Raw genomic sequence first — 18,704 nt, 5'->3', positions numbered from 1 at the left:
GAAATTAGAGCTCTTAATGAAAAACAGAACTCTAAAGGAAACTTGATGGTGTTTAGCAGAAGCTGGAAAACCTTAACAAGATAATAGATATCCTTCAAAATAGAATGGGGGAGACAGAACTCAAAGACATAATGATACAATAAGATTTATGAAAAGACAGTGAAAATTTGAAAAAGACAGTGAAATTTGAAGAACACATGAGGGCTCCACAGACAAAGACAATTGACTCAGCTAAAAGACATTGTCAGGCTCATTGGCCTGTTAGGAAAACATGATGAAGCTAAAAGCCTAACTAAACACAATATTTTAGGAAATCATAAAAGAAAATTGCTAGGAAGTATTCTAACAAGAGGGCAAAGTACAAAAATGATAGAATCCATATGACACCAAAGAGAGGAACTTCAAGTTTAATACCCAGAAATGGATTGGCCAAGTTCTAGAGCTTTTAGGTCAAAGAGAAAATATTGCAAGAATTTAAGCCATTAAACAAGTAGCTACAATCTCAACTGCACTGAAAGAATAGCAATAGTCTTTTAATTGGTCTCCCTGCCTCAAGTCTCTCCCTGTGCCAACCTATCCTCTGCTCCACTGCCTAATTGAACTTGGTGCCCCAGTGTGGTGCCCTATTCTACCTGGCCCAAGTGGATCTGACCTATTTCCATCCTTCCTGGATGCCTATATTTATTATGAGCATATCCCCTCAATAAAATTGGTTTGCTCTATCAAAAAATGAAGAAATTACAAAAATAAATAAATATTTTTAGATGATAGCTCACTAGTTTTTCTCCTAGAGATTCCCTACCTCTCAGTCAGTGACAAACTTGTGCCATTTCCTTTCCATTTATTCTTAGCCCAGAGGACTCCTGCATACCTTCATCATACATGAATTTATTGTAATTCATGTTAACCAGGTTGGTATCCAACCTGAGAGAATCCAAGGGACAACTCTAGTTTCCCCATCTATAAAATGGGAATTATAATGCCCCCTGTTTCAAAAGGTTCTTATGAGGATCAAATGAGTTAAGATATCTAAAGAGTCTCACAAAACCTTCAGATTCTTTATAAATGCTGGCTACTAAGGCCATTGAGGGAGATGACTCCTTCAGTGAAACAGGTGCTGGCATCCCAGGGCAATGCTTGTAGATCTGGAGCCAACTGTCATTCACAGGGCTCATAATGAAACCTACTACCGGATTTCTATCCTATGCAGCTGATGACTAGCAAGGAAGATGCCTCCAATAACTATGTCCATGGGCAGGCACTACACCTACTGGGAAGAAAATCATCAATCTAGTTCTGTACAAGATCCAGAAGCTTGCTGATGAGTGCACAGGTCTTGAAAGCTTCCTTGTTTTCCACAGCCTTGGTGGTTATGATTTTGCCTCTCTGCTGCTGGAATGTCTGTCCATTGATTAAGACAAGAAGTCAGAGCTGGAATTCCCCCCTCACCCAGCACCTCAGGTTTTCACAGCGGTATTTGAGACCTACAACTCCCTTTGGACCACTCACACCACCCTGAAACGCTTTGTGCCTTCATGCTAGACAATGAAGCTATCTATGATATCTGTGGCAGAAACTTGGATCTTGCATGCACTGCACAAGAAATTCTAGCGGTTCACTATTACCACCATAATCAAATCTAGAATCTTCTTCTTGGTTTCTCTGTCTTCTTACACTTCATTTCTCTCTGATTACTCTGATCCAATGACACCGGCCTCCTTGCAATTCCTCACATAAGACACTCCATCTCCCAACTCTGCATTTTGATTGACTAGCCTTTATGCCTTCCATGTTCTCCTTCCTCCTTTCTTACTTCAAGCTTCCCTGGCATTCTTCAGATCTCAGCTAAAATCCCACCTTCTGTAAGAAGCCTCCTCAGTGCGAGTGTCTTCCCTCTTAGATTATCTCCAGTTTACCCTGTATATATCTTGTATGTACATAGTTGTTGGTACACATGCTGTCTCCCCCTTTAGAAGCTGAACTCCTGGAGAGCAGAGACTCATTTGCCTTTCTTTGTATCCTCATTGTTTTGCACAGTGCCTGATAGTAAGCACTTAATACTTTTTAAAAAAATTTCATTTATTTATTTTTTTGCGGGGCAATGAGGGTTAAGTGACTTGTCCAGGGTCACACAGCTAGTAAGTGTCAAGTGTCTGAGCTCAGATTTGAACTCAGGTCCTCCTGAATCCAGGGCCAGTGCTCTATCCACTGTGCTGCCTAGCTGCCCCCAGTAAGCACTTAATACTAATTAACTTGATTCAGCTAATCCAAATCATCTTAGTAGACAAATTACCTCTCTGATTTGATGGTGCTCTGTTTCTGCTCTGTTCTCTATTTACTGGGCTTTTTATTCTTTTTATTGACTGTTTACCTGACAGAATTCCAGACCAATCTGATGGCCTATCCTCTCATCTAGTTCCTTCTGGTCAAATATGCCCCAGCCATCTTTGCTAAGGGAGCCTACCATAAGCAGCCTACTATAGCAGAGATCTCCAGTGATTACTTTGAGCCAACCAACCAGATGATGAAGTAGACCCTCACCATGCTAAATACATATACTGTTACCTGTTGGTGATGAGGTTCTCAAAGATGTCAGTGCTGCCATCAGCACCATTAAGATAAAGTGTTTGATCCAGTTTGTGGATTGGTGCACAATTGGCTTCGAGGCTGGCATCAATTATTATCCTCCAACTGTGGTTCCTAATGGTGACTTCGCAAAGGAACAGATAGTGCTAAGGGGAAAGATGAAGGCAATGAAGATGAATTTGTATATTTTCTTTTTCATACTGGGTTCCTTTTTTCTGTTCTGTGAAAAAGTCCTCTGTGACCATTAAATGTCAACAAAAGTATGATACTTGCAAAAAAAAGATAATACGATGCACCAAAACTTATTGGATTCAACTAAAGTAACTCCTAGAGGAATATGTATGTATGTGTTGTTGTTCAGTTGTTTTTTCAGTTGTGCTCAATTCTTTGTGACTTCATTTGGAGTTTTCTTGGCAAAGATCCTAGAGTGGTTTGTCATTTCCTTCTCTAGCTCATTTGACAGATGAGGAAACTGAGGGAGACAGGGTAAAATGACTTACCCAAGGTCAAACAGCTAGTAAGTGTCTGAGGTAGCATTTGAACTCAGGTCTTTCTGACTCCAGGCTCAGTGCTCTATCCATTGTGTCACCTAGCTGCCCCCATATATAATATATTATATAATATAATATATACATATATATATTGATATGAATACTTATATTAAAAAAGAGAAGATCAATGATCATAGGATCATAGAACATAGATCGAAGGAACTTCTGGCATCATTTAATCAAACCTCCACATTTTACAGAGATAACTTAGTCCAGGGTCACACACATAGGATCACACAATTAGAGCTGGAAGGGACCTTCCGGGATTAACTAGTACCACCCATCATTTTATAGATGAGGAAACTGAGGTCCAGGGAATTGAATTGACTTGTCCAAGATCACAGGATTCAACTGTTTTTCCACTGTACCACACTGTCTCCTAAGAAATGGTGCACATAACTAAGAATAATGGCTGATATTTGTGTAGCACTTTAAGAGTTATAAAGTCTACAGGGCAGATAGGTGGCGCAGTGGATAGAGCACCAGCCCTGGAGTCAGAAGGACCTGAATTCAAATCCAACCTCAGACACTTGACACTTACTAGCTATGTGACCCCCCCAAAAAAGAGTTCTAAAGTCTTTTCCACACATTAACTCATTTGATCCTAGCAACACTGTGAAGTATTACAGATATTAGCAAATCAACAAGTGAACAATCCCCAAAGACAAAAGTAGAAAATTTGAAGATCAAAGGTAAAATAAGATCCTTTGAAAACATAGATTATACAATTTTTTTAAAAGGCAAGAAGATTTTCAGTGATAAAAAAGAACTGAAATAAGTTATACGTGAGTAGTCACTACTCACGTATAACTTATTTTGAAATGCTTGAGCTCTAGTGGGTGGGGGGTGGGAATGGAGGAGGAAGAGAAGTTGGAACACAATTTTTTTTTTTTTTACATATAAGGTATTTCATTTTCTCCACCACATGTAAAGATAGCTCCCAACCCCTGTCCATACAAGCTCTACAACCTCAGATCTTTCTCCCTCCCCTCCCTCCCCCCCTCCCCTAGACAGCAGGCAATCTGATATAAGTTATATCTATACATCTACATACATACACATATAGATGTATATATATACACACATATATATCCATAATAACATTAATCCTATTTCTGCATTAATCCTGTTATAAGAGGAAAAAATCAGAGCAGTAATGCAAAACCTCAAAATAGAAAAAAAAACAACAGCACCCAAAACAAAAGAAATAGTATGGTTCAATCAGTATCTATACTCCACAGTTCTTTTTTTTTTTTCTTGGATTTGGAGATCCTCTTCTATCACGAGTTCCCTGGAACTCTTCTGTACCATTGCATTGGTGAGAAGAATATAGTCCATCACAGTAGGTCAACACTCAATGTTGATGATACTGTGTACAATGTTCTTCTGGTTCTGCTCATCTCACTCATCATCAGCTCACGCAAGACACTCCAGGTTTCTCTGAACTCCTCCTGCTCATCATTTCTTACAGCACAATAGTATTCCATCGTATTCATATACCACAGCTTGTCCAGCCATTCCCCAATTGATGGGCACCCCCTCAACTTCCAATTCCTTGCTACAACAAAAAGAGCAGCTATAAATATTTTTGTACATGTGGGTCCTGCTCCCCCTTCCATGATTTCTTTGGGAAAAAGACCTAAAAGTGGTATTGCTGAGTCAAAGGGTATGCACAGTTTTAGCGCCCTTTGGGCATAATTCCAAATTGCTCTCCAGAATGGCTGGATCAGTTCACAGCTCCACCAACAATGAATTAGTGTTCTAATTTTCCCACAGCTTCTCCAACATTTATTATTTTCCTTTTTTGTCATTTTAGCCAATCTGATAGGTGTCAGGTGGTACCTCAGAGTTGTTTTAATTTGCATCTCTCTAATCATTAGAGATTTAGAGCATTTTTTCATATGGGAATAGATAGCTTTGGTTTCTTCATCAGAAAACTGCCTGTTCATATCCTTTGACCATTTCTCAATTGGGGAATGACTTGGATTCTTATAAATTTGATTTAGTTCCCTATATATTTTAGAGATAAGGCCTTTATCAGAAGTACTGGCCTCAAAAATTGTTTCCCAGCTTTCTGCCTCCCTTCTAATTTTGGATGCATTGCTTCTGTTTGTACAGAAATTTTTTAATTTAATATAATCAAAATCATCCACTTTGCATTTTATAATATACTCTATCTCTTGTTTGGTCAAAAACTGTTTTCCTTTCCAAAGGTCCTTTCTCTCCTAATTTACCTATGGTATCACCTCTTATGTCTAAATCGTGTATCCATTTTGACCTTATTTTAGTATAAGGTGTAAGATGTTGGTCTATGCCTAATTTCTGCCATACTATCTTCCAGTTTTCCCAGAAGTTTTTGTCAAATACTGAGTTTCTACCCCAGAAGCTGGAGTCTTTGGGTTTATCAAACACTACATTACTAGTGTCATTTACTACTGCATTTCCTGAGCTTAGCCTATTCCATTGATCTACCACTCTACTTTTTAGCCAGTACCAGATAGTTTTGATGACTGCCGCTTTATAGTAAAGCTCCAGGTTTGGTACCGCTATCCCACCTTCTTGTGAATTTTTTTTCATTATTTCCCTGGATATTCTTGATTTTTTGTTTTTCCAGATGAATTTTGTTATTATTTTTTCTAGCTGTATAAAATAATTTTTAGGTAGTCTGATTGGTATGGCACTGAATAAGTAAATTAATTTAGGCAGTATTGTCATTTTGACTATATTAGCTCTGCCTATCCATGAGCAATTGATATCTTTCCAATTATTTAGATCTGATTTGATTTGTGTGAAGAGTGTTTGGTAGTTGTGTTCATAGAGTTCCTGGGTTTGTCTTGGCAAGTAGACTCCCAAGTATTTTATATTATCTACCGTTACTTTAAATGGAATTTCTCTTTCTATCTCTTGCTGCTGGACTTTGTTGGTCATGTATAGAAATGCTGATGATTTATGTGGATTTATTTTATATCCTGCTACTTTGCTAAGGTTGTTAATTGTTTCAAGTAATTTTTGAGTTGATTCTCTAGGATTCTTTAAGTATACCATCATATCATCTGCAAAGAGTGATAGTTTTGTTTCCTCCTTGCCTATTCTAATTCCTTTAATTCCTTTCTCTTCTCTGATTGCTAAAGCTAACATTTCTAGGACAATATTAAATAATAGGGGTGATAATGGACATCCCTGTTTCACCCCTGATCTTATTGGGAAGGCCTCTAATTTATCTCCATTGCATATAATACTTGCTGATGGCTTTAGGTAGATACTGTTTATTATTCTAAGGAAAGCTCCACCTATTCCTAAACTCTCTAGTGTTTTTATTAGGAATGGGTGTTGTACTTTGTCAAAAGCTTTCTCTGCATCTATTGAGATAATCATATGATTTTGGTTGGTTTTCTTATTGATATGGTTGATTATGTTAATAGTTTTTCTAATGTTGAACCAGCCCTGAATTCCTGGTATAAATCCCACCTGGTCATAGTGTATTATCCTGGTGATCACTTGCTGTAATCTCCTTGCTAATATCTTATTTAAGATTTTAGCATCAATATTCATTAGGGAAATTGGTTTATAATTTTCTTTCTCTGTTTTTGCTTTGCCTGGTTTTGGTATCACCACCATATTTGTGTCATAAAACGAATTTGGTAGAACTCCTTCTTCACCTATTTTTCCAAATAATTTGTATAATATTGGAATTAATTGTTCTTTAAATGTTTGGTAAAATTCACCCGTAAACCCATCTGGCCCTGGGGACTTTTTCTTAGGGAGTTCATTAATGGCTTGTTCAATTTCTTTTTCTAATATGGGTTTATTTAAGGATTTTATTTCTTCTTCCGTTAACCTGGGCAGTTTGTATTTTTGTAAATATTCACCCATTTCATTTAGATTGTCAAATTTATTGGCATACAGTTGGGCAAAATAATTCCTAATTATTGATTTAATTTCCACTTCATTGGTGGTAACATTACCCTTTTCGTTTTTGATACTGGTAATTTGGTTTTCTTCTTTCTTTTTTTTAATCAAATTAACCAATATTTTATCTATTTTATTGGTTTTTTCATAAAACCAGCTCTTAGTTTTATTGATTAATTCTATAGTTTTTTTGCTTTCAATCTTATCAATTTCTCCTTTAATTTTCAGGATCTCTAATTTAGTGTCTAATTGGGGATTTCTAATTTGTTCTTTTTCTAGCTTTTTAAGTTGCATGCCCAGTTCATTAATCTCCTCTTTCTCTTTTTTATTCATGTAAGCATTTAAAGCTATAAATTTTCCCCTAAGCACTGCTTTGGCTGCATCCCATAGATTTTGGTATGTTGTCTCATTATTGTCATTCTCTTGGATAAAATTATTGATTGTTTCTATGATTTCTTGTTTGGCCCATTCATTCTTTAGAATGAAATTATTTAGTTTCCAATTGATTTTCATTCTACTTTTCCCTGGCTCTTTCTTACATGTAATTTTTATTGCATCATGATCTGAGAAGGATGCATTTACTATTTCTGCCTTTCTACATTTGACTCTGATGTTTTTGTGCCCTAATACATGGTCAATTTTTGAAAATGTGCTGTTTACTGCTGAGAAAAAGGTATATTCCTTTCTATCCCCATTCAATTTTCTCCAGACATCTATCATGTCTAACTTTTCTAGTAATCTATTCACCTCTTTCACTTCTTTCTCATTTATTTTTTGGCTAGATTTATCTAATTCTGAGAGGGGGAGATTCAGATCCCCCACTAGTATAGTATTACTGTCTAATTCCTCTTGTAACTCATTTAACTTCTCCTCTAAGAACTTGGATGCTATACCACTTGGCGCATACGTATTTAATATTGATATTACTTCATTATCTATAGTACCTTTAAGTAAGATGTAATTTCCTTCCTTATCTCTTTTAATGAGATCTATTTTTGCCTGCACTTTGTCTGAGATAAGGATTGCTACCCCTGCCTTTTTTACTTTAGCTGAGGCATAATATATTCTGCTCCAGCCTTTTACCTTTACTCTGTGTGTATCTCTCTGCTTCAAATGTGTTTCTTGTAAACAGCATATTGTAGGGTTCTGGTTTTTAATCCACTCTGCAATTCGCTTCCGTTTTATAGCAGAGTTCATCCCATTCACATTCACAGTTATTATTACTGACTGTCTATTCCCCTCCATTCTATTTACCCCCTTTGTACTTTCCCCCCCTTCTTTCACCCTATTCCTCCTCACTGACGTTTTACTTCTTACCCCTGCCTCCCCCGATCTGCCCTCCCTTTTTATCACCCCCCTCTCTTTTCTTTACCCTTTTCTCCCTTGCTTTTGTCCTCCCTTCTATCAGTCCCCCCCTTTTCCTTCCCCTTTTGTTTCCCTAAAGAATGAGTTAAGTTTCTTTATCCCAATGAATGTATATGTTATTCCCTCTTTGAGTCAAATCTAATGAGAATAGGGTTGAAACAATGTTCCCCCCTCCTTTCTTTCCCTCTATTGTAATAGGTTTTTTTCCACCTCTTCATATGATATAATTCATCCCATTCCACCTCCCCTTTCCTCTTCTCCCCTAGACTCCCTTTTTAACCCCTTAATTCTTTTCTATCATCACATCAATGACAATTTATATTTATACCCTCTGTGTAAAGTCCTTCTCTCTGCCCAAATACATTTACAGTTCTTAAGAGTTGTGAGATTTAAAATTGGATATTAGATCATAAATCTCCCCTACTTAACCTTTCCCTTAATTTATCTCCCAAACTAGTAAATGGAAGCAGCTTTTGGTTTTCTAGATAGACCTTTTTATTTATAGTTATGATAGTCACAAGGTGATGTTGATTAGAAGGATAGGAAAGTAGAAACACAATACAAATCGTCTTAAGTCTAAGCTTAGTCTATATTCCTTATAAAAACTCACCAAACCGATAAAGGCCACCTTTGGAGAGAGAGTCTGTGCCTCGCCGTCAGGAGTCCCACCAAGCAGGCAAAAGGCCTCCTCTCGTTCTCTCCACCCCGGAAGTCAAAAAACCCGGCAGGCAGTCTGACATGCGCAGCAGGCGGACTGTTCATCTCCTCCCCAAAAGGGTGGTCCTTGAAAAACTGGCGTCTTTCAGTTATCCTAACCGACTGTTAAAAACTTTCATATTTTACCACAGAGTTATGAGTATTATCTTCCTGTGTAGGGATATAAACAGTTTAACCTAATAGGGTAACCTTTTTTTCCCCCTCTGTTTACCTTTTTAAACTTCTCTTGAGTCTTGTATGTTGAGATCGAATTTTCTATTCAGTTCTGGTCTTTTCACCAGGAAAGATTGAAAGTCCCCAATGTCATTAAATGTCCATCTTTTCCCCTGAAAGAAAATGCACATTTTTGCTGGGTAATAGATTCTCGGCTGCAATCCAAGCTCCTTTGCCTTCCGGAATAGCATATTCCAAGCCTTGCGGTCCTTTAATGTTGAAGCTGCCAGGTCCTGAGCAATCCTGACTGTGGCTCCATGATATTTAAATTGCTTCTTTCTGGCTGCTTGGAGTATTTTCTCCTTCACCTGATAATTCTGGAATTTGGCTACAATATTCCTTGGAGTTTTCCTTTTGGGGTCTCTTTTAGGAGGTGATTGGTGGATTCTTTCAATGATGATTTTATCCTCTGATTCTATGATATCAGGGCAGTTCTCCTTAATAATTTCCTGGAATATGGTGTCTAGATTCTTTTTCTGGTCATGGCTTTCAGGCAGTCCAATGATTCTCAAATTGTCTCTCCTCGATCTGTTTTCCAGATCAGTTGTCTTTCCAATGAGGTATTTCACATTTTCTTCTATTTTTTTCATTTTTTTAATTCTGCTTGACTGATTCCTGAATGGATTCCTTATCTTCCTCATGGATTCCTTATCTTCCAACTATCCCACTTTAATTTTTAAGGCATTGTTTTCTTCAGTGAGATTATGCACCTTTTTTTCCATTTGGTCAAGTGAATTTTTTAAGGTATTGTTTTCTTCAGTGAGATTATGCACCTTTTTTCCATTTGGCCAAATGAATTTTTTTTATTTTTTATTTTTTTATTTTTAATATTCAAAAGGTTATTTATTAGAAAAATCTATCTCCTCTGGTACCATTGTTATTGTAACATAAGATGGTATTCTGGGAAAACTGGAAGAAGGAAGAAAGGGAAAAATGAGCTAGTAACATCAATTTTGTAGAAAACACAGAAGGAAAAATTTGGAATTGTGATTATTCTCATTAGGAAAATTAACACATTCATTTACTTATTTTATTTTATTTTGTTTTATTTTATTTTATTTTATTTTATTTTATTTTTTTGTGAGGCAACCGGGGTTAAGTGACTTGCCCAGGGCCCCACAACTAGTAAGTGTTAAGCGCCTGAGGCCGAACCCGAATTCAGGTCCTCCTCAGTCCAGGGCCGGCGCTCTATCCACTGTACCACCCAGCTGTCCCCCATTTACTAATTTTAAATTTCAGAATGCATTTTGATGGATATTAAAACATCAAATGAAGTACTAACCATTTGAAATCATTTACGTCTAGAGCTGACAGGACATATTCAAGACTGTGTTATTCATTCATCTGCTCTCATATGTTATCTTAATAATTGGATTTCATATATTGAGCAAATTAGTATGCCTTTGAGAACAGAGAAGATTCTTCAAGGTGGAAATTTCTACAAGTGCCTCTTTAATTGTTCAGTTAGGAATAACTGTTTGGAACAAAATAATTTCTACTTCTTTAAAATTGTTTTCCTTTTCCTTTCTTTTGTTCTCAATCCCTTCCTCTTTTTCTTTCTTCTTTTTTGAATAGAATTTTATTTTCCAAAATATATGTAAAAACAAATTTTAACATCAATTAAAAAAAATTGTTCCAACTTCTCTTCCTCCTCTATTCCCACCCCCCACCCACTAGAACTCAAGCATTTCAAAATAAATTATACATGAGTAGTCACGGAAAACATTCCCACATTGTGAGAAAAAACAGTCAAAAAACTCCCAAAACTTCAGACTGAGGAATTGTCAAAGAGAAAAAAATTTTTTTTTTAAATGTGTTTCCAGGGGCAGCTAGGTGGCACAACGGACAGAGCACTGGCCCTGGAACCAGGAGGACCCGAGCCCAAATCCGGCCCCAGACACCCAACAGCCACCAGCCACATGACCCCGGGCAAGCCACCCAACCCCAATTGCCTCACCAAAAAAGAAAGAAAAAAAAAAGAAAAGAAAAAAAATGTGTTTCCATCTATTTTCAGATACTATCACTTCTTTCTCTGTAGATGGGTTGCCATTTTCATAAGTCCTTCAGGGTTATATTGGACCATTGCCTTGCTGAAAATAACCACCTGCTTCCCAGCAGATCATTTTACACTATTGCTGTTATTTTGTATACAGTGCATTTCACTCTGCTTCAGTTCATGTAGGTCTTTCCAGGTTTTTCTAATAGTATCCTGTTCATCATAATCTAAATAAAGTACCTTAAACTTGACAAAGAATTTTCTTCATATTAGCCCAGCAAAGTCATCATAACTATTTCCCTCCATCCTATTCCCTTCCCATGATATTTACTCTATTTTCTATCTTCTTTTAAACTATTCCTCCTCAAAAGTATTTTACTTCTGACTGTCCCCTCCCCTACTCTGCACTCCCTTTTTTTTCACCCTTCCTTCCTTATCCTCTTCCCCTCATACTTTCCTATAATGTTAAATAGATTACCCCTCCCAACTGGGTGTGAATGTTATTCCCTCCATGAGCCAACTCTGATGAGTTTAAGGTCTTTGAGCTAATTCTATGTTCCAAATTTTCTTCCTCCCTCTCTCCTCAACCCTCCCTATGAAATCAAGCAACTCAATATTTCATACTTGTGCTGTTATGCAGAACATCTTCACCTTCCTTGGAAGTATTTTGCTTTTTACTACTCTCTCCCAGAATCTGCCCTTCCCTCCTTCCCCTCTTCTCCCCCCCCCCCCCCTTATCTCCCTCTCCTCCCTCGGGGCAAAATATATTACTATACCCACTTGAGTATGTATGTTAGTCCTTCCATCAGAATTGACTCAAAGAAGGACTAACATACATACCCAAATGAATTTTTTAAGGCTTTGTTTTCTTCAGTGAAATTATGTGCTTCCTTTTCCAAGCTGCTGATTCTTTTTTCTTTCTTTCTTTTTTTTTTTTTGCTGGGCAATGGGGGTTAAGTGACTTGCCCAGGTTCACACAGCTAGTTAAGTGTCAAATGTCTGAGGCCGGATTTGAACTCAGGTACTCCTGAATCCAGGGCCGGTGCTTTATCCACTGCACCACCTAGCCGCCCCCTGATTCTTTTTTCATAGTTTTCTTGTTTTGCTTTCATTTCTCTCCCCATTTTTTCTTCTACTTCTTGCAATTGATTTTTAAAATCCTTTTTGAGCTCTTCCAGGAAGGCTTTTTGTTCTTGCGACCAATTCACCTTCCCTCGTGAGGCTTCAGATGTAGGCAATTTGAGGCTATTGTCCTCATCTGAGTTTGTGTTGGCTTCTTCCCTATTGATACAGAAGCTCTCAATGGAGAGGGCTCTTTTTTGCTTCTTACTCATTATTGCAGCCTATTTATTTATTCTTTAAGTTGAGGTCTGTTCTGGGGGCACCAGGGTCCCTGTTTTGGGCTTCTTGTGCAGGGGTATAGGTGCTGTGTGACCGGGTTTTTACTCTGAGGCCTTTATGGTGTGTGGAGATCCCCCGCCCTGCACTTCCTGTCTGATTGTGCTCGGCCAGCCAGGCGCCGGACCCCAGCGTCTGATCCCGCCTGACCCATTCGTGGCCCTCTCGGCCGGTGCAGGTAGGTTTTTCCACTGTCCTTCTTGGCCACCAGATTTTTGAACCAGGTTCCAGGGGCCTCAGTTGTTCGGCTGTGGCCCGCAGCTCCTGCTGACTTGCCCCAACCCCCTCGGCGCTGGGTTGCTGCCCTGCGCTGGGCCTCCCTTTTGCCCGAGTCTGACCGACCTTTTCCTGAAGTCTTCTAAATTATCTCTGGTTGGAGGACTGTGTCTCTCTGTCTCTTTGCAGGTTCTGTAGTTTCAGAATCCGTCCAGAGGCTTGATTTAATATGTTTGTTTTGAGGGAACAGAAGGAGAGCTCAGGCAGCTTGCTGCTTCCTCTCCACCATCTTGGCTCTGCCTCCCGGAACACAAATTTTTTAAAAATTGATGTTAAAATTGTTTTTACATATATTTTGGAAAATAAAATTCTATTCAATTAAAAAAATAACCAAGGTTTTCTTAAAGGTCAATAAAATTGATAACTCATTAGTCAATTTGATTTTTTAAGAGAAAGAAAAACCAAATTACCAAGATGAAAAATGAGCAGGGGAAATTCACGTGGTAAAGGAAATAATGTGGTCAGAAACTACTGTACCCAATTATATGTGAACCGAAATGAAAACTTTAAATGAAATGGATGAATATTTTTTAAAAACCCAGATAGGAAATCAAGAATTGAAATAACCCAATCTCAGGAAGAGAAATGGAGCAACACATAAATAAACTCCCAGAGTAAAAACTCATGATCCAGATAGATTTACAAGTGAATTCTATCAAACATTTAAAGAACAGAGAATTCCTGTGCTACATCAACTGTTAAAAAATAGAGATAGCAGGCAACTGGCCAGATTCCTTCTATGTTTATGAGACAAATTTGATAATAATACCTAAACTAGGGAGCAGTAGAGCAGAGGAGGTAATATGAACCATCCAAGCACTATAGACATGTGAGTTACTATGATTTTTGTTTGGCATTGAAGTTACCCTTTACTACACCCTTTACTCCCTTACCCCCTATATCTAATCAGTGACCAATTCTTGTAAATTGTACTTCCAGGACATCTGGAAGTAGATGTCCATCCCCTTCTCTCCAGTCACATGGCTCCTACCCTGGTTTAGAGCCTCATTATCTTTTGCTTGGACTATTATAAAAGCCCCCTACATTTTCTCCTTACAGTCAGTTTGTCACCTCCCTAATCCATCCTCCACATAGCTGCCACAATAGTTTTTCCTAAAGCACAAGTCTGACCACATCACTCCCTTGGTTTGGTGACTCTTGATTGCCTCTAGGATAAAATACAAACTCCTTGGTTTCTTATTTAAAATCCTTCACATTCTGGCTCCAGCCCACCTTTGCAGATTTATTTCCCATTAGTGAAATTCATGTACTCCATGTTCCAGCCAAACTGTTCTTCTTGCTGTTCCCCAAACTTGGCATTCTATCTCTCGCTTCAGTGACTTTGCACAAGCTGTCCCTGATGCCTGGAATGCACTCAGTCCTCTCTCTGCCTCTTAGAATCTTTCGCTTCCTTCAAGTTGCAACCCAGGGGCCATCTTTCATAGGAAGCCTTTCCTCCTTGAAGTCAAGTGCTGTTTCTGTTTTGCCTTTGAATGCCATTTTTCATTTTGTCTCTATATCCCCACTGCCTAGCACAGTACCTTATGTAAATTAGGTCCTAAATAAATTTAATAAATACTATTTTAATGAATTAATGAACGTCATTATGGTCTGGTCTTTGGTCAAAGTGCAACTCAAATGCAACCTCCTCCATCAAATGTTTCCTGATTCCCTTCAATCCTAATCCTTCCTTCCTTTCCATATTTTTTATATTAGAGTTATTCATGTGGTACCTTATTTTCTACCACCCAGTCCGTAAGCTCTCTGATGGCAGGCATCATGTTTTATTCATTTTCCTCATCAGCCACTGCGTATTGTTAGCACTTAGCAAATAATGAATTGAATTGATTGTAGGTAAATGAATCTCATATAAATCCCAGCTGACATGGCCAGGAGTTGACAGTCACCTCTCCCCCTTACCCCCACCTCCCTATCTGACTCGCTGCCCATTTGGATGAGAGATTAGGGGATGATAGAAAATGATGGAAACTGGGACAGTGAGCCCAATTCATCCTACTCTAGGGAGTCTCAATTATCCAAACTCCTCAAAGTCTACCCTATGGAGAGGAGGAAGGTAGAGGGTAGGACAGAACTTACCATGAAATGTCTAGGTCCAGTGTGTCAACAGCCCCATTTTGTAAAGGGTAGAAATAAGGGCACGGTTATGGACTAAACCTATGATTTCATTGATGAAGGGAACTCCTAGGCAAGGAAACTCCCTCCACCAGTGCAGGTAAGTACTTTCTGTAACTTATAGTCTTAGAGATTGTCTAGAACATCGAGAGGTTAAGGGACTTGTCCAGAGTCACACAGCCAGTCTGTGTCATAGTGGGACTTGAACTCAGGTTTTCTTGACTCTTTTAAAAAAATTAATTTATTTATTTTTAAATCACAAAAGTATTTTTCCCAGTTGCATGTTTTCAACATTCATTTTTATAAGATTTTGAGTTCCAAAATTTTCTCCCTCCTTCCCTTCCTTCCCCCCTCCCCAAGATAGAAAGCAATCTGATATAGGTTATATATGTACAATCACACTGAACATATTTTCACATTAGTCATGTTGTGAAAGAAGAATCAGAACAAAAGGGGAAAACCTCAGAAAACAAAACAAAAACAAAACAAAAAAAGAGCAGAAATAGTATGGTTCAATCTGCATTCAGATTCCACAGGTCTGGTTTTTTTTTCTGGATGTGGAGAGCATTTTCCATTGCGAATCCTTTGGAATTGTCTTGGATCATTGTATTGCTGAGAGGAGCTAAGTCTATCACAGTTATTCATCACACAATGTTGCTGTTACTGTGTACAATGTTCTCCTGGTTCTGCTCACTCTACTCAGCATCAGTCTACTTAAGTCTTTCCAGGTGTTTCTGAAATCTGCCTGCTCATCATTTCTTACAGCACAATAGATTCCATTACATTCATATACCACAACTTGTTCAGCCATTCCCCAATTGATGGACATCCCCTCGATTTCCAATTCTTTGCCACCAGGGTCTTCTTGACTCTTGAGGCCAACCCTCTATCCACTATACCATGCTGCCACTTAAAAACCATAACCTTTTAATTCAAAAAATTCGCAGGATGATATAATACAAAATGAAATATGTAAATTACAAGCAAATCCTAAAATCTTCTGGATGCAAATAAATTTGTGGTAGCCCTAATTTCCACATTAGAATGGGGTGTTGGAGAGGAAAACAAAAAGTCTAAAGAACAATGGTTAATGGAAAGAATGCTACGTTGGGGGGAAGAGGAGCTGCTGGGGTTGACTCTTGGCCTATATGACCACTTTCTATGTCAGAGCCTTTTTTTTCTCTTGGATAAAATGATAATAATCCTTGAGCTCCTAACCTCAGGAAGCACTGTATAAGCCTTCACATGCTAGAGAAATGGGATCAGAGTCCTCATTGGACCTCCAAATAAACACCATCCGAGCACCTGTGGGATATAGTGGAAAGATAATGTGCGGCAAGTCACCTGCCTTCATCCAGCAAGTGGAGATCATAGCATTTGCCCTCCCTAACAGAGGGTATTTAGAAACAGTAAAGCACCATGTAACAGAAACTGCTAAACAAACCCAATCAACTCCAGCTGCTTCATTTAATAGGCATATGCTGAGTGCTTATGCTATGCCCAATCTCATGGATAAAGAAGTCCCTGATGCTGCCCTCCAGGAGTTTACAGTCTAGCCTGGGAAACACAATAGGTGCAGGCCTGGGAACAAGGGGAAGGAAATATATCCAGAAATCCTTGAGGGAACATGGAACATAAGGAAGACTTTCAGAAGAATGTAGCATTAGAGCTGGGTCTTTGGGTATTGAAGGATATAACAGCTTTTTGTTTGGTACCTCTCTAATGCACGTATCTTGTACCACTGAGGTATAGTGCACAGAGCACAGGCCCTGAGTCAGGAAGACCTGAGTTCAAATCCAGCCTCAGATACTACTAGCTATAGGACCCTGGGCAAGTCATTTTGCCTCTGTCTTCTTCAGTTTCCTCATGTAAAATTAGGATAATAATAGCACCTACCTCCCAGGTTTGTTGTAAGATCAAATGAAATGATATTTGTGAAGTGCTTAGTATAGTGCCTGGCGCACAATAGGTACTATATAAATGTTAGCCATTTTTGTTATTCTTATCTGGTTGTGCCTTGTCCCCCTACCAAGAGCTATGGTAGGAAGGTGGTATTCATTCATTTAATCCAACCCAACCAGCATTTGTTATGCATAAATATAACATATATATATGTATTATACATAGTACACATATGTATACATAAGACTGTATGCTTGGTGCCGGAAATATAACTATGCGAGGAAAACCACCTCATTGCATTCCCTTTCTCAAGCAGTTTCCAGTCTACTCAGGGGTGGGAAGGGACAGCTGCTGTGACATGCCCACCTCTAAGCAGTGTGATGGAGAAAGAAGAGAGGCTCTTGGGATCAGGGAAGGTGTTGGGGAGAATGTGCCTCCACAGCTTGTGCTTGAAAGAAGGATTTCAACAAGGAGAAATGAGGACAAGGTGGCATTCCAGGTGTGGGTATGGGGTCCATTTTTCTGAATGCAGAGACTGTGGGAACACAGCAGAAGACTATATGAGATCAGGGAACTAGCTCATCGTCCAGTCTCTAGAGCCTTCCTTAGCTGGGATGAATGGCACTTTGCCTCGGGGTGATGACCTGGTGTGAGGGGCATATCCTTCCCAAAGGGTTAGTCTTCCTCCCGGAGCAAGTGCTGTTTTGATCATAGCATCAGAGATTTAGAGCCAGAAAGTAGCTGAGAACTGATCTAGTCCAACCTCCTCATCTGTAAGATGAGGAAACTGAGATCCAGCTAAGTTAAGTGATTTGTTCGAGTTTCCACAGGTAGTAAATATCACAGGCTGGGCTTGACTCCAGAGCCAGCTGTCTTTCCAGGCTAGCACCACTGCCTTGTCTGTTGGTCCTCTGACAAGGAAGGGCATGGCTTTCTCCTGCCACCTCCATTTTCCCTTTGCTATGGTGCCCATCAGCCAGGACTCTCTGGGACTTGGATCCCTAACCCTAACCCCCATACACCACTGAAGACATTTACCCCAGGCACAATTAGGGCTAGTTAAGGTTCCTCTAGTTTATTTCAGTTTTGTATCTCTCCCAATCCAAGGGACAGTGCCCTGCACACAACAAACACTTGGTAAATGTTTACTGAATTGAATTCAGAGAGAAGAGGAGGAAGAGCGTTCCATGTGTGGAAACAGAAATGAGCAGGATGCATAGGCGTGGAGAGTTTTGGCCAGTGTCAGGAGATCTGTGTTTGAATCCCAGCTCTTCTATGCTAATTCTTCATGTGACCTTAGGCAAGTCACTCTCCTTCTCTAGGCCTTTGGAGAATGAAGGGGCTGTACCAGATGACCTCTGACATTCCATCCAGCTCTGACATTCTAAGACTATATGACTAATCTCTTAGCAAGAGATGCAGCTGGACTGAATAGACACAAACTAGACTCTCAAAGTCCTCGGCTCACTTAAGCCCCATAAGCCTGCTTCAACCTGAGGTAATACAGGCTGGAGAGAAGAGGAGCCCACACCCGGACACTTGGAGCCAGTCATAGAATCTGGTTTGGAGAATGCTGAGCCTCTGTTTTTGTGATAAAGGCTCATTTGGCAGCCCCCACACAAGAGGGAGGGCTGGGCTGTAGCACAAGATGATTTGCC

The 18,704-nt window shown here is 39.1% G+C and overlaps 1 pseudogene; it reads left to right on the top strand.

Annotated features, from left to right (window-relative positions):
* Positions 1-1,065: 1,065 nt before the first annotated feature.
* On the top strand, positions 1,066-17,686 carry LOC122733984 (annotated as a pseudogene).
* The last annotated feature ends 1,018 nt before the right edge of the window (positions 17,687-18,704 follow it).

This window comes from Dromiciops gliroides, chromosome X (assembly GCF_019393635.1).
Source record: "Dromiciops gliroides isolate mDroGli1 chromosome X, mDroGli1.pri, whole genome shotgun sequence".
Classification (NCBI taxonomy): Eukaryota; Metazoa; Chordata; class Mammalia; order Microbiotheria; family Microbiotheriidae; genus Dromiciops; species Dromiciops gliroides.
This window is presented reverse-complemented; position numbering and strand designations above follow the sequence as displayed.